Genomic DNA, 16,761 nt, shown 5'->3' with positions numbered 1-16,761 from the left:
TTGCTCATGTCCCTTAGTATTCCTCTTAGATGAATCAGCTTCCTACCTTGATGTCGCTCTTGCATGGATACCCTTACGTACCATGGAATCTGTTGAGTGAGAAAAGGGTGAAGAAGTCGAGTTGGGGTGAATGTGAATGTGAGTGTGGGATTGAGGAGCTTTGGAAGATGGAGGATTTTTTATAATGGGAGTTCGGCTGCTTCTGTGTGTGGCAAGCTTCTTTCTCATGATGAAGGAAGTAAAGTGGAGAGGTCGAAGTTGAAGAGAGGCCGAAGAGAGTAGAAGGTGGACAGAGGTTAGACCACAATAAATGCTTAGTGGAGAGAATCTCATTTAAAGCCCCAACAATTAATGAAAAACGGTTTTAATATGGAAAATTAAAAATAAAAAAAGTAACTGAAAAGTCTTTTCCTTGAAACGTGGGAGAGGATAAGGAAAAAAGATTTGATTTGACATGAACTCCCCTTTTTGAAGATATGACGTGAAAGCTTCTTTAAAATAAATTATTTTAAAACTGATTAAAAAACATGATGCCAAAAAAAATTAATGAGCCAGTATCATGGAATGGGCTTCAAAGAAGGTGGAGTGGGCTTGAGTCCAAGGTACCAATGTTCAATCTCCCCTTGTTTAATGACTTGTTCATCATATGTCCAGATTTATCTCCCTGCTGCCTATGAGACAAACAAACAGAAGCATGAAAATCACATTTTTTCAACAAAACTCAAATCCATCATCCCCAAACTGTTCCTTAATGAACAAAACATATCTTCACACAGAGGTTTATTAAAGATGTCAGCAAGTTGCTCTTCGGATTTCACAAATTGGATATCAATAGTACCTTTTTGCACATGTTCCGTAATAAAATAATATCTTACTTCAATGTGCTTAGTTCTAGAGTGCAGTACAGAATTCTTAGAAATGTTTATAGCACTCATATTATCACAAAACAAAGGTATACTATTGATTTTCAATTTGTAATCCTCTAATTGAGTTTTAAGCCATAAAAGTTGAGAACAACAAGCTGCCGCAGAGATATAATTCAGCTTCAGTAGTGGATAAAGCGACTGTGGCTTGTTTCTTGCTTGACCACATATTGAGTTATCTTCCAAGGAAGCAACACATTCCAGAAGTGCTTCTTCTATCCACTCGGTCACCCGTATAATCTGCATCACAAAAATCTACTGTACAAAATTTATTAGATTTAGGATACCACAAGCCAAGATCACATGTGCCCTTAATGTAGCTAATGATTCTTTTAACAGCCAAAAGATGAGATTCTTTTGGGTGAGATTGAAACCTTGAGCATACACCCATACTTTGAACAATATCCGGCCTAGAGGATGTAAGGTACATGAGGGATCCTATCATTCCTCTATACTTTGTTTCATCCACATCTTTTCCATTTTCATCCTTGTTAAGTTTTGTATTTGGATGCAAAGGAGTTTCCATTGGTTTGAAATTTTCAAGGCCAAATTTCTTGATTAACTCTTTGCATATTTACGTTGGTAAATAAAAATACCACTAGGAGTTTATTTAATTTGAAGACCAAGAAAAAAGGTTAATTCACCCATTAAACTCATTTCAAACTCACTAGTCATAAGTTTTCCAAACTCTTCACACAAGGCTTCATTGGCCGAACCAAACACAATGTCATCCACATAAACTTGAACAAGAAAGATATCATCATTAGATTCTTTTATAAACAAAGTAGTATCGGTAGTACCCCTTTGAAAGTTATTTTCCAACAAGAAGGCACTAAGCCTTTCATACCAAGCTCTTAGAGCTTGTTTAAGACCATAAAGAGCATTTGAGAGTTTAAAAACATGATTTGAAAACTCTTTGCTTTCAAAACTGGGGAGTTGAGCCACAAATACTTTCCTATCTATAAAATCATTAAGAAAATCATATTTGATATCCATTTGAAACATTTTAAATTCCTTGTAGGCAGCATAGGCAATAAGCAACCTAATTGCTTCCATTCTTGCTACCGGAGCAAATGACTCATCAAAATCAATTCCTTCCTCTTGATCATAACCTTGGGCCACTAATCTAGCCTTGTTACGAATACTACCATCCTCACCTAATTTATTTTTGAAGATCCATTTTGTACCGGTTACCTTTTTACCATTTGGATTTGGTACAAGGATCCAAACCTCATTCTTATCAAATTGTACTAGCTCTTCTTCCATAGCTTTAACCCATGAAGGGTCTTCAAGAGCTTGCTTCACATTGAGAGATTCCAATTAGGACAAGAAGGCAACATTGCTTGGTTCCACTTGCTTCTTGATTGAGGATCTAGTGGTTATGCCTTAGGAAGGATCACCAATGATAAATTCATGAGGGTAACCCTTCAAAAACTTCCATTCTCATGGCCTTTGAGGAAAGATTTTGCCTTGACGAGCTTCAGTGGACAACTCTGTTTTGGATTCTCTGGCTTGTTCAGGAGACAAAACAGAAATGTCTCCTTCATTCTGACGAGACGTTTCTAGATAGATAGGTTTAACATTTGGGACAGACTTGGGATCATCTTGACTGGCTTCTTGGTTCACATCAGTTTTACAACCTGCATCATCTTCTAACATAGCACTTGGAATAGAGTTAGAATCACAAAAGGACACATGTATGGATTCTTCTATTGTTCTATGTTCCTTGAGGTAAATCCTAAATGCTTTGCTAATGGTAGAGTATCCAACAAACATTCTTTCATAGGATTTTAGATCAAACTTTTCAAGATTTTCTTTATTATTAAGCACAAAACATTTGCTTCCAAAAATGTGGAAGTACTTAAGATTAGGTGGGGTTCCTTTCCAAAGCTCATATGGAGTTTTCTTTAAACCTTTTCTAATGATGGTTCTATTAAGGATATAGCAAGCTGTGTTTACAGCTTCATCCCATAAAAATTTTAGTACATCATTTTCACAAAGCATTGCCCTAGGCATTTCTTGAAGACTTCTATTCTTTCTTTCAACTACTCCATTTTGTTGAGGAGTTGTAGGACATGAAAAGTTATGAGCAATGGCAAATTCATCACAAAATTTTTCAAAATCTTAATTTTCAAACTCCTTTCCATGATCACTTCTCAAGTGAGCAATTTTTAAATCTTTTTCATTTTGAATCTTTTTACAAAAAGTGGAAAAAGCATGAGGTGCATTATTCTTGTGAGCTAAGAAGAGAACCCAACCGAATCTAGAGTAATCATCCACCACCACCAAACCATAATATTTACCTCCTAAACTTTGAGTTCTAGTTGGACCAAAAAGATCAATATGCAACATTTCTAATGGCCTTTTAGTGAAAATTCCATCTTTTGGTTTAAAAGAAGATCTTACTTGTTTGCCTAGTTAACAAGCATTACAAGTAATATCCTTATCAAACTTAATATAAGGAATTCCTCTAACCAAATCCTTTTTAACAATCTTAAAAATTTGGTACATACTTGCATGACCCAATTTCTTATGCCAAAGCCATTTTTCAGATTCAAGAGAAGTAAAACATGTTACTTTTTTATCTTTTAAATCCTCTAGAGTTAATCCATACACATTATTACATCTTTTTGCTTCAAACAAAACTTCACCAAATTTTTCACAAATAACCAAGCAATCCAATTTTCTAAAAATAATCTCATAACTAAGATCACACAATTGGCTAATGCTTAGTAGATTGTACTTTAATCCATCAACAAGCAAAACATCATTAATGAAAGAAGAAAAATTCTTACCCACTTTACTTATGGCCACTATTTTTCATTTTCCATTGTCACCGAAAGTAACAAAGCCTCCATCATACTCATCATCAAGCTTGATGAAGAATGTTGACTTTTTGGTCATATGCCTAGAGCACACATTATCCATATACCACAAGTTGTCTTTTCTCTTGGATGCTAGGAAAACCTACAAAACAAGCTTAAGTGACCTTAGGTATCCAAATCTTTTTGGATCCTTTGATGTCAAACCATCTTCTTTGTCCCAAGCCATTATAATCACACACAATTTTGTAAACTTTATCTCCAATCATCTTTTCTCTTATGAAACACTGAATAGGAAAGTGTCTATTCCGATTGCATAATCTACAAAGTTTATGAGTTATTATTTTTCTAAAGCTTGTTGGGTTTTGAAACCTTATGTCATCCAAAGTGGATGCCACGTTGGTAAAAGAAGATTTTTCAATGAATTTTTCAGATTTGAGAAAACCCAAATCAGCTTTATCATAAAGAGGTTTTTGGCTAGCCAATAGTTGATTTAAATTTTCAAAACTTTGAGCAAAACTGGCTGGGTCCTCTTTAAGTTTTTTTATCTCTTTATGCAGCCACTCATTTTCTTCAAAATAATTTAGATTTGCTGTCACAGAATGGTGATATTCACAGCTCTTAAGTTCAGCTTTTAACCGCTTGTTTTTCTCAACAAGATCAACAGCAGTTTCCGCTTTCCTTAATTTATCTTTAAGAAAACCATTTTCAGCTTTTAGTATTTCTATTTGAGACTCAAGATCTTGGTTTTCGTTTAAGAAATATTTAATCTTTTCAGAAAGATAATCAATCATAAGATAAAGGTCTTCAGTGGAAGGATCAAGAAATACTACTACTCTATGTGATCGGCCATATGACAGGTTTGAGACATGGTTTCTGATTCTTCATCTTTATCAGAGTCATTTTCCAAGTCTTCCCAAGATGCCATGAGACCTTTCTTCTTTCTTTTCGGCTTGTCATCCTTCTTCAATTTTGGACATTCAGACTTGAAGTGCCCAGCTTCTTTACAGTTGTAACAGATCACTTTGCTGAGATTCCTCTTTGGCTTCCTTGAGCTGCCTCCTTTGTTTCGTTCCTTCAGCTTTACCATTTTTCTGAATTTCTTAGCAAACAAAACAAAATCATTTTCAGATGAGTTATCGCTGGATTCATCATTTAGAGGTTCAGTAACAGATTTGAGAGCAATTCCTTTCTTTTTTTTGTATCTTTTTTTAAATATGTGTTTTCAAAGGCAAGTAAATTTCTCTCAAATCATCATATGTCATAGTATCAATGTTACTACTTTCAGCTATCACTATTGCTTTGGTTTCCTACTCTTTTGTGAGACATCTCAATATTCTCCTCACAAGCACAGATTCAGAATATGTGATCCCCATAGCATCCAAGTCAGTGACGATGACATTGAATCTTTCAAATAATTCATCTATCGTCTCTCCTTCCTTCATTGAGAACATTTTGTATTCTCTATTCAGCATATCTATTCTGATCTCTTGACTTGAGTGGTGCCTTCATTAATGATTTGAAGTTTGTCCCATATTTCTTTTGCTGTTGTGCATCTTGATAATCCAAGTTTTCCAAACTCAACAAGATCTTTTAAAAAAATATGTAAATTGTAGTTTCTTAAAAGAGATGTTTTTTTCTAGTGCTTTTACTTTTACTATTAGAAATTTACCAAACACACTAAAAAATAAAAAACGATATTTTTCATTGAAAAAAAGGTCTTTTTATCGATTTAATGGTGCCCAAATAAGTACTAAAAAATAAAAATAAAAAAGATATTTTTCAATAAAAAATATTTTTTTATTAATTTAATGACATCTAAACAAGTACTTAGTGTTAGCGGTTTAAGTCTTATAGTTTACTATTTAGGGTATAGTTCTGAGCATCTATAGTTTAGGGCTTACAATTTCTGGATTTTAGGTTTAGGATTTGGCATCATTGTTATCCTTATTTATGTTAATAATAATAATATAAAATATATTTATTATTGCTATAGTCAAATAATTAATACACAACTTATTATATTTATAATACGCATTTTTTGAATATTTTATTTACTGATATAAGTACTTTAGAAGTTAAGTCTTAAAGTAGTTCTTGAAGTTGCACTTGAATTTTAAAGTAGTCATTGAAATTAATAATTATCCAATTTCGTCCTTGAACTTACACTCCAGGACTCATACTATTCCCTAAAACACTTTCCGTTCATCAGAACCTTGAAACGACATCGTTTTAAAAGAAAATAAAAAAAAATAAAAAAGGAAGAAAACACGCTCCCCTTCCCCTTTCCCTTCCCCAACCCGTCCCTTCCCCTTCTGCTTTCCCTTCCCCTTCTCCTTCCCCAACCTGATGCCCTCCCCATCCCCAACCATACTCTCACATTCACAACACTAAACACACGAAGCTCTCCTCAATCTTCGCTGTCGCTGCCTTTCGCTGGCCTCCGTTTTAGTGCCGCGCCGCTCACATCCTCCCCAACCTAGTCTCTCACACTCAAACACAATAAAGGCAGAGGCAGAGTACAAAGCCTCAACCTTCTCTGTCATCGTCACACCGCTCGCCAACCTTCATCTCGTCGCTGCGCCGCTCGCCAACCTCCATCTCGTCGCCGCGCCGCTCGCCAACCCCTCTGCATCAACACATCGTCTCGTTTCTCGCCGTCACTACTCGCTTCTACGTCCCTCTCTAGTCGTTGCTGCCACTGCTCGCACATCGGCTATCTTCTCTTGTCTCCTCTTTGTCTTTCTCTGCCCCCTTCTTCTCTCTTCTGAATCGATTCTTTGTCTCATCCATGGTGAGTTTTTTTTTAGTCATTCAATCATTGTTCTTTAATATTTTGGGTGATTGTTACTGCTAATTTTGTTTCTATATAACAACAATGGTTGATTTTAACTATTTTCTATTCTGTAATTATTGATGGTTTTTTTGTTGTTGCTATTTTTTGTTGTTTAGGTTGATTGATGCTTGTTATTTAGGTTGATTGATCTTTTCTAATTGATGTTGATTTTTTTTTGGTAATATTTTGTGTTGCTGATTTTTATTTTTGTGATCTGTTGAAGAAGAAAAAGAACATAGTTGAAGAAGAAGGGATTAGGATTTTAGAAAGGGATTGCTATTTTTTAATATAAAACAATGACGTTTTATCAGAAATCAGTCTAGTTCAGCTTTTCGATGGACGAAAAATGTCTTAGGGACTACTATGACTCCCGGAGTGCAACTTCAAGAATAAATTTGGATAATTATTAACTTTAGGAATCACTTTGAGATTCGAGTGCAACTTTAGAAACTACTTTGAGACTTAACTCGTAATTTAGACATAATTTATGTTTGTGTCTAAATTACCTATATCAATAAATGAAATATTTGAAATGTTTATTCAAAAAAAATCTTACAATACCATGATTATTGTTACATAATATGAAATATTTTACTCTTTCTCAAAGACATTTTGTTCAAAAAAATTTAATATATTTGATCATTAATGTAATAAATAAAATAAATTAAATCTATTATACGTGTACATATATTTCTTATTATTATTTTTTTCTATTACAATATACATTATTAATAGTAAGAGTTTAGTTTTAATGTACTTGTGGTGTAAAAAGTTTTACACAGTCATGCAATCACATCCGTTCTTTCGAATGATCATTCACGTCGTCAACATAAAAGGTGGTTATTTTTGCTGATGTCGTATCACGTAATTATATTGAATGTACGTGTAAAATTACTTTATATTAATAATGGATCAAAATTAAATTCTAATAATAATATGAAGTATATTTCTATTAATGATTTTAATTATTTTTCATATTTTTCACTCATCATAAAACATACAAAATTTGGAATTACATATTTCTATAACGCGTTCAATTTTTTGAAAAATAAAATCTATTACAATGTCAGCAAGAACATATATTAGATATTATTATTTATTTTTTCAAAACAAATGTATAACTGTCCTTCATTTGTACATAAAAATAATTATTAGGATGTAACTTTTTCTAATAAATATTAGGATGCAATTTAGTGAACTTAGACACATCACATGTTACACTCTTCAGTTGGAAGCTATTTTTGGTCAGGCGTATTTTTTATCCTGGGCCAAGCCCAACAACCTAACCCAACCCCCTTATATAACAAACCCCTGACCCATTATCTAATGCAATTTAGTGAACTTAGACACATCACATGTTACACTCTTCAGTTGGAAGATATTTTTGGTCAGACGTATTTTTATCCTGGGCCAAGCCCAACAACCAAACCCAACCCCCGTATATAACAAACCCCTGACCCATTATCTAATACAATCACACGCATAAGCCTATCTCTCTTATATTTGCTGCGTTACTAAGAACCCGTTTGGGAAGTAGCAGAAGCAACTTTTTTTTTACTTTTGGATTATGAAAAGTCATAATTTGCGTGTTTGACACCATTTTAAAAAAAGCTTTTGACTTCTCAAAAAGTCAAAAAGTTAATTTACAGCTTTTTGAAGAAGTAGAAATATATGACTTTCTATTTCTTGATAAGTCATTCTACCACTTTTTTTTAAAAAATTTTAATTTCAAACCAAAAAAATTTATTTTCCTTCTTGACTTTGTGAAAAATACTGACCCTTCACCACCATTTTTACGCAAGGTCTGCTAGAAGTACTTGCCTTCCACCATCATTCTCATGCAATGTTCCAAATCTCACCATTTTCACGTAATGATTCATCTGATGGAAGTATTGATCCTCCACCACCATTTTCATTTTCATACAATATTGCATCTGAACAACTTATTGCATATATTCCTTCTAAATATTTTTTTTTATCATTTTATCACTATATTGTTTATTATTAAATTTGTATTTAACTGTGGTATAAAATTTTAGTTTTAATTTTATTTTTTTCACATGTGATTTTATAGCTTGCTATTATTTTCATAGTTAATTATAGTAAGTTCTTGACCTTAATAAAGGAGAAGGGAGTTCTAATAGGAGTAAAAAATAAAAATAAAAAACAGCAACAAAATATACATTGACACACATTTTATATTTATTTTTTATTTTCACCTACCATATCATATACAATATTTGTGACTAGGTTATGTAAAATCAACATTCAATATTGAAAAGTATTTGTTATCATCGTTATTTTAATATTCATTCTCTTCTGTAAAAAAAATTATTTTTTGAGTTATTTATCCAAACGATACAACTTTAAAATAAGTACTTTTATAATTAAAAATCCAAACACAAAATAACTTATTTATAAGCTACTATTAATAAAAGTCCTTATACTTTAAGCTCTTTTTCCAAAAGAACTTATTTAAGTTATTTACCCAAACTGGGCCTAAATCTCTGTACACAAGTCATACAAGCATTCCTACTGTAAAGGTCAAGAGTAGTTGTTTGGACATCTTGACACAAGAAGGATTTTTTTTTTCCTTCAATTCTATTTTCTCATACTCTAACTATTAGGTTGGGGTGGGTAGGGGCGGGTTTTTACCCTACCTACCTGACCCCGTCCCGTCGTCCCGTCACTCAAGTACTACCTGCTCCGCCACAACCCGCAGATAGTAAATTGCAGTACCTGAATCTGTCCCTGCGGGTACTCGCTCCACCCCTACCCGTTCCTATAAAAATTAAATATTTTAGTTTTTACATATTCATATCTAAATTAAGACAAAAACTTAAAATTCATAGATAAATTAAAATACAAATATAAAAATTCATACAATGTCATTAGCTCAAATAACTTGAAATAAAAAAAAAAAGTGTTAGATCATTACAAATTTAATACCATAATAAAGAAATTATAATATTAGATATAAAGGAATCTTCAACCCTTATTCTTGATCACTTTCGACATCTTCATCATCATTAAAAGTTTGCAAATCAAGATTTAAACTTAAAATTCAAAAGATATAACAATTAATAAATTAAAATCATATCATAAATGTATAAAGATCAGAATGCATAACTGAAAAATCAAAATGCATAACAAGTTCTGCCACTTATTTTATGCAGATATTGCATGCTATTAAATCAAATGTTGGCTACTGATGAGCTTAATCACAATCTTTCAACCATCTATGTGATCTTGAATTCACGTGATCATCATAATGATCATGTTTGAGACGAAATGGATTTGTATAATGCATTGTAAACCATGGAAATCTGGAGATTAAGTTAATCATAGCTTCTCCAAAATGTAAAACATTTTTAAAAAATAATAATAAGAAGAAATAATGAATGAAACTTGAAAATCAATAACCATACATTCGCGTATTAGGCCCATCCTTGTAGTTCTATATATAATAGGATTGTAACACATGAAATATTTAGATGAGAATGTGAGAATACATGCTAAGCCAATTGAATTAAATTAGATAACCGCAAACAAACTCTTTTTCTGTTTGTATATGTCTATAGCTTATTCCCTGTTTCTTGATTTCATCATAATTCAGAATACTGCCGCACGTTACTAATTCTGCTAATTTCAAATGTCCAATTCTCTCCATAATTAGAACACTTTGGGCATATTCTCTTTCATAAACCAAATCACTCTAATCTTGAAAGGTCCATTCAGTATTCAATGACAATTGCAAAATCAAACTAAAATCAAAATTCAAAATGCATAAAAATGATAAATCAAAACTAAACATGCACTTTTTATCAGTCAAAAATATTGTTATCAAAACTAAATATGCACTTTTTATCAATCAAAACAACTTTAATTTTTCAAATCTAGTAGAGCATGCTTGTGGGATGGCAAATCTACAAAGACAGAGGGGCTCAAAGACTTACTGGCGGTCAGAGACAAAGAAAAGGGCTCCGGTGACAGGCTCATGTGCAACAGCGACAGACAAGCTCACAGCGACGGCGACCAAGCAATGAATCTGTGGAAGAACAAGAGAAGAACTTAGATCTCACAACGATGGAGAGACAGAGAGCACGAGAGAGCGAGAGAGAGAGGAACTTACAGAGCTGTGTGAGCTAAGCAGCGAGGGCGAGGAGTTGTGCGGCTGACAAGCGACGGGCCGACGGCAGGCGGGAGGTGAGCGGCGATAGCAAGGAGCAGTGGGATTAAGTGGTGACGCCAAGGAATTGCGACGACGGCAAGGAGCTGCGGAGCAACGGCGCAATGGCGGGGAGGGGATGAGAGGCTGAGCTGAGGAGCAAAGAGCTTTGATTATATGACTATGAGGAAGAAGATGACCAACTAGGGATTTGGGGACTTGGGGTCTGATCTCTGATGGTTGGTGGACTCGAGACAAACCCTAATCTCATAAAAACATATATATATTAAGTACTCCGAGGCGAGTAGGGGCGGGTTTACCCTGACCCCGACCCCGACCCCGCCCCCGCCCCCGCCCCGCTACACTACCCGCTCCGATCAAAACCCGCCCCCGCCCTCGGGTCGGGTTTAAACCCGTCCCGAGCGGGTAGGGGCTGGTCGGATACCCGGGAGTTTGAGTACTCCTGCCACCCCTACTATTAGGCAAACAAAAAACTCGCATGAACTCTAAACAGGTCCAAATAATTTCAGTCCACTTCTCGAAAATCATAAACACAAAACTCACGCTAATCAAACTATTTTCCTAACAAGATATGACGCTATTTTGCGTCAATCTGTGCTGCAGGCTTTTGGGTTCGCACCTCCCCATGTATCGTTGACTAAGGAAGCCACGTGTCACTTTCTCCTCTGCACATCTCAAAATTTATATGTATGGATGTTTTTTCCTAACTATATCGAATTTTTTATTTAAATAAATTAAATCAATATAATAATTACTAAATTAAATAATTTTAAAAGTTATTATCAAAATTCGTTTGCTTCTCTTATTTCGTTTACATTGTAAACGAAATACGTGTAAAAGTATATTGTTTACAGTGTAAATAAAATACGTGCAAATGTATCTCATTTACAGTGTATAAAATTATGTGCGACTACCCTAACTATGGCTAGATACACACATCTCTCTATATGAGATTGCATAAAATTCAACACAACTGAAATAACCGCAAAGTCGGCTGTTCCGGTGTAATGAGAATTCTCGTTCAGCCTGTTGATGTCTCCATCGTTACTAGTTGCGTGCGCCATCATCGTATTTATCGATAATATGGTCAAAAGGGGATAAAAGAGAGGAGAAAGTGGTTGAAAAGTTCAAATTAGGGCACAATCAAACGCTGTCAATGATAAATATTTATAGCCGTCGCAATATTTATAGCCGTCGCCCAGCATTATCTCGTTTATACTGTAAACGAGATAAGCTTGCACGTATCTCATTTACAGTGTAAACGAGATATACACATGTTACGTCCACGTGTTTTATCTCATTTACGGTATAAACAAGATAAGAAAGACTAACGAATTTCAATAATAACTTTTAAAATTATTTAATTAAGTAATTATTATATTTATTTAATATATTTAAATAAAAAATCCTAACCATATTAGATAATTTTCCATAGTGATATATATCCTATGTGAATCAATATCGGTCATACCAATTTATCAGGTTTTATATTTATAGTTAATTGTGTTTGGATAGATTAGACTAATTTGACGAAAATTGGTTTAGGTGCGGTTTGGTTCGATTTTTTAGAGAAAAGTCATCCGATCCAATCGATTAATTAAATTATAGTTTGATTTAGTTCGTTTTTTTTATCGAAATTATCTGAACCAAACCAAACTAATTGAAATCAGTTTGGTTTGGTTCGATTTGTTCGATTTTTCAATCAATTCAAACAAAAACCTCATACTATTTCACAAAGTGATAACATTGAAATTATAGAATACAAGTACACCATAACTAACAAAAGTCTTGATCCAATGAAATCTAATGACAAAAGAAATTAAAATACGACAATAAAAAAAGTTTAAAAGTTCAATAGTTAACAAAACAAAAAATAAAAACAAATTTCCAGCAACAGATAGTCACGTTTTGATGTCCTCTCCAACAAAACAATGAAACTTCTTTAAGCTAACCAACCTGAAATCAAAAGACAGTTACATAATAAAAATAATAATTATTGAAAAAAGCACTTGATCATGTCACAGGTGAATCTTCACCATCGTCTCTTAAGACTCATTCTAGAGACTACCTTATCAAACAATGTTAAAATTCTATAACTGACATGTCCAATACTCCAATCAGAAAGGATCCACACACATAGACCACTACAACCTTTATTTAAAGTGCACTTGATTTTATGATTAATTTGAACAAATATTTCAAAAACAAGATTATAACATTAACCATTTTAGTTGTCAACCTAAAATTTACTTAACAGACCTACGATCCATATCTATGGAAAGCACATACGAAACCATGCTGTTAGATAGAAATGAGTTTATAGTTATCTTCCGATGCAATGGCGAAGTCACCATGGATAGTTCCAGACTCAGATGCCAAGGGGTTTGTTGCTCCAATCAGCTTTTGGCCAGTTACAACAACACCTTTACCCTCCCAAACCATGGCAATAATAGAACCAGAGATAATATATCAGACCAATCCTTTAAAGAAAAGCTTTGTAGATAAGTGAGTATAGTGTCTCTCGGCATAAGGCTAAAAATTTGTGGAGTTTCTAAACTAAATTGTTAGCACGTATGTTAAGTACTAACAAAAACAAAAGAAGTTACATTTTAAGTAAAATCTCTTCTTCTCAAATCTGCTAATAATCTCCCCAACCTGAAACAGAAAGTAGTTTTCTTTCAAATATTATAAGGGGAAAAAGAACAACATTGACCTATTTTACAAAATAGCTACCTTCATCAACCTAATTACTAACAATTTCAAAAAAATGAATAACAATCAATAACAATGAATAACAATGAATAATGAATAACAATCAACCATGAACAATGAACAACAATAGTAATTACTAGAAATTTCAAAAAATCAACAACAAAATAATGAACAACAATCAACAATCAAACAACAAATATATAGAACAATGAAACTGAAATTATTGATTTATTGATTAACAAGTTAACAACAACCAACAGCAATCCATCAATGATTATTGATTTATTGAACAGAAATTAGTCAAATTACTTAAAGACATACCTGACTCAGAGGCTCGGGCTCCATATCTTAGTTGAATCGGCGGCTGGGTGGCTCGGTGGTCGGTCCTGTGCTGTCCTGTGTTGTGGGTTAAGTTAAAACGCTGTTGGCTGGTGCTGTGCTGGGTAGCTCGGTGGGAAGAAGGCTTCGGTGGTTGGCGGCTTGGCGCTGCTGGGAAGAACGTTGTTGGATCGGTGCTCGCTAGTGACGCTGGGCGCTGCTGGAAAAAACGCTGCTGGGAGGAAGGCTTCGGTGCTAGTAAGAACTGAGAAGAATAAAAAACTTTGAGAAGAGCCTGAGAGCATCAGAGAGCAAGACTGCGAGTGCGAAAATGAGAGAAAAGAGCGAGAGAAGCTAGGTTTACGTTTGGGGGTGGGGGATTAGGTGCGGGGAGGGGGTTGGTTGGAATTTTCATTGTCAGAATTGAAAACCGAATCCAACTACAATAAAAACAACAAAATGTAATTTTTTTGGTTTTTTTATTTTTGATTTGTTCAGTTTTTTATTTATTTGATTCAGTTGATCGGTTTAAATCTGTTTAAATCAGTTTTGAACATCCTAGTTTATAGCTCAACCACTCAAACTGAACCTACCTATTTTTATACCAACAGTTGATTTCTTGAACTCATAATAAGTAAAGTTATGAAATATTTGATTTTTATTTAGTGCTGATAGCAAATTATACTAGATAATTACGTATCATATAATAGTCCCATGTTATGATTAAAAAATTGGAACAGAAATAATTGAGCATATCTTAAAAATGATTAAATGTCATGATGAAGACTCGCGAGTTGCGATGGTTACATATGTGAAAATCTCTCTCAAGTCTCAACGGTAATTAACCAAAAACGATTATTAGAGGAATCAATTATTGATTTTGGAAAAAAAAGTTAGAAGGGGGCCGAGTTGGTGATTTCCTGATTGGTGAGGATTGAGGAAAATTAAAAAGGGGACAATAAAAAAGAACAATAAATACAAAGTTCATGACCTGAGAGATTGAGGACATTTTGTAAATCTCTCACCAAAATGTTTGACGAAGGGAACAAAGGTTGTTGATTCTTTAACTACTAGTGTAGAACCCGCGCTTTGCGCAAGTTATCTATAGAATCTATTTTATTATATTTATAAATTATTTACTTGTATAAAGAGAGATTTATAATAGTGTTTTTTTATAATAGTGTTTGTTAATAACATATCACAAATCGAAAAGTTGAATTTGTAAATTTTAATTTTTTTTAAATGTTTAAAATGCAAAACCCATCTTTGAATTTTGTGACCTTTAAAAAACTTATCCTCTAATTTGTGAATTTTTTTTTTAATTTTTAAATCAACAAATCGAATCCTCCTATTTGTAATTATCTTTGTATTAAATTAAAATACATCACTTTTTCATAACTGAGAACAATACAACAATAATTTCTATATAAAAAAAATTAGCCACAAAAAGATTATTACATATTTGTGAGAAAAAATAATTTACTTAGTATATAGATATACTAATTAATATTCAACCTGATTATTTAATAATTTTGTTTAGTGATTTCTAATTTAAGATAGATAATACATATTTAATTGATAATTTTTAAAGGAAAAAACATATTTTAACAAATATTATTATTTAAATTTAAATTATCTTTTTTTACAAAGCAATTACCTAAAATGCTTCACAACTTTCATATAAAAAAATTACAAATTTAATAAATATCAATGTTTATATATAAAAGTATATTAATTAAAATCGAAAAATAGCAATAAAATCTTTTTAAAAATTTTAAGATAATTTCTTACTGCACGCTATTTAATCTTTTCAAAATATAGAATACATTGAGTGATTTTTTGTATAATATTCATAAGAGGTTAAAAATTATAAATGCCCCTTTTTATAACAAAAAATCATGAAATTTAATATCCCACACTAATTTTATGTTATTTCACAAATTACTATAACCAATCTATTTTATATGTATAAAATACCAATATTGATATTTGATACAAAATGAATGAGACCTCAAATAGAAAAGCACTTGAAATCATTATAATTGCATTTCATTGATTGACCATACAAAGATAATTAAGGTATATTATCACTTCTACTTCCATAACAAAAAAAATTAGTCTAAAATCTAATACGTTTGTCTATTAATTATTTTAATCATTTTAAATTCTAAAAATTTATTATTCATGCAAACGTTTTTTATTAAATTAAAATGTCAAAATTTTTAATTATTATAGAAAAAAATTATTCTAAAATTTAAAATACTACAAATCATCAAATTATGTTCACATATAAAACACTCAATTGATTTTTCTTGAAAAAACTCATTTGCCTATAAATTAGTAATAAAATATATGATTGACTTTCTCTAACAATAACTGAAATATTTTACATAACATACTAAAAATACCAGTAGAAAATATATAATGATCAAAACCAAATTCTCATGGCCTCCACATTTAAAATGACACCAAAACAGAAAATTTATTCATTCAATAAAACCATGGCCTTCACATTTAACATGATTTATCAGCATCTCAACAGAAGTTATATGACTTGTTGCTTAACTGAAATCAATTGAAAATGAAGTTATGAAAATAATCTTGGCTTTTGGTCTGTAAATACTTTCATGGAAAAAAAAAAGTCAAAGAGTTATCCTCAACCTTCTATTATTTTTATAGGTCCAATAACAAATACAAAACTATAACCTGTCTTTGGTGAGCATAACATATATATCCTAAATTTCTAAGTTACCATTTCCTAGTTCATGCTTTTAGGGCTAAAATTACTTTAATTGGAATGATTCAACTTCAAAGTAATACAATGAAATAATAAAACTCAAAACACTTTAAAAGTAATAACAACAAAGAGCACAGACAGTCTCCAAAAAACCAAAATAAATAAATAAATAATACACACTTCTATGAAGTAAGATAAGCAAAAAGCATTTATCTAAGACCCTT

General features: G+C 32.4%; 1 long non-coding RNA gene across 1 annotated transcript; it reads right to left on the bottom strand.

Annotated features, from left to right (window-relative positions):
- Positions 1-12,498: 12,498 nt before the first annotated feature.
- Positions 12,499-14,722, bottom strand: LOC130959538 (uncharacterized). The gene is made up of 2 exons (XR_009078661.1): positions 13,804-14,722; positions 12,499-13,425 (listed from the first exon to the last, which is right to left on the bottom strand). It is a non-coding gene; the product is annotated as an uncharacterized LOC130959538 (long non-coding RNA).
- Positions 14,723-16,761: the final 2,039 nt, after the last annotated feature.

Source organism: Arachis stenosperma, chromosome 1, assembly GCF_014773155.1.
Source record: "Arachis stenosperma cultivar V10309 chromosome 1, arast.V10309.gnm1.PFL2, whole genome shotgun sequence".
Classification (NCBI taxonomy): domain Eukaryota; kingdom Viridiplantae; phylum Streptophyta; class Magnoliopsida; order Fabales; family Fabaceae; genus Arachis; species Arachis stenosperma.
The sequence above is the reverse complement of the archived record's forward strand: the minus strand, read 5'-3'. Positions and strand labels throughout refer to the sequence as shown.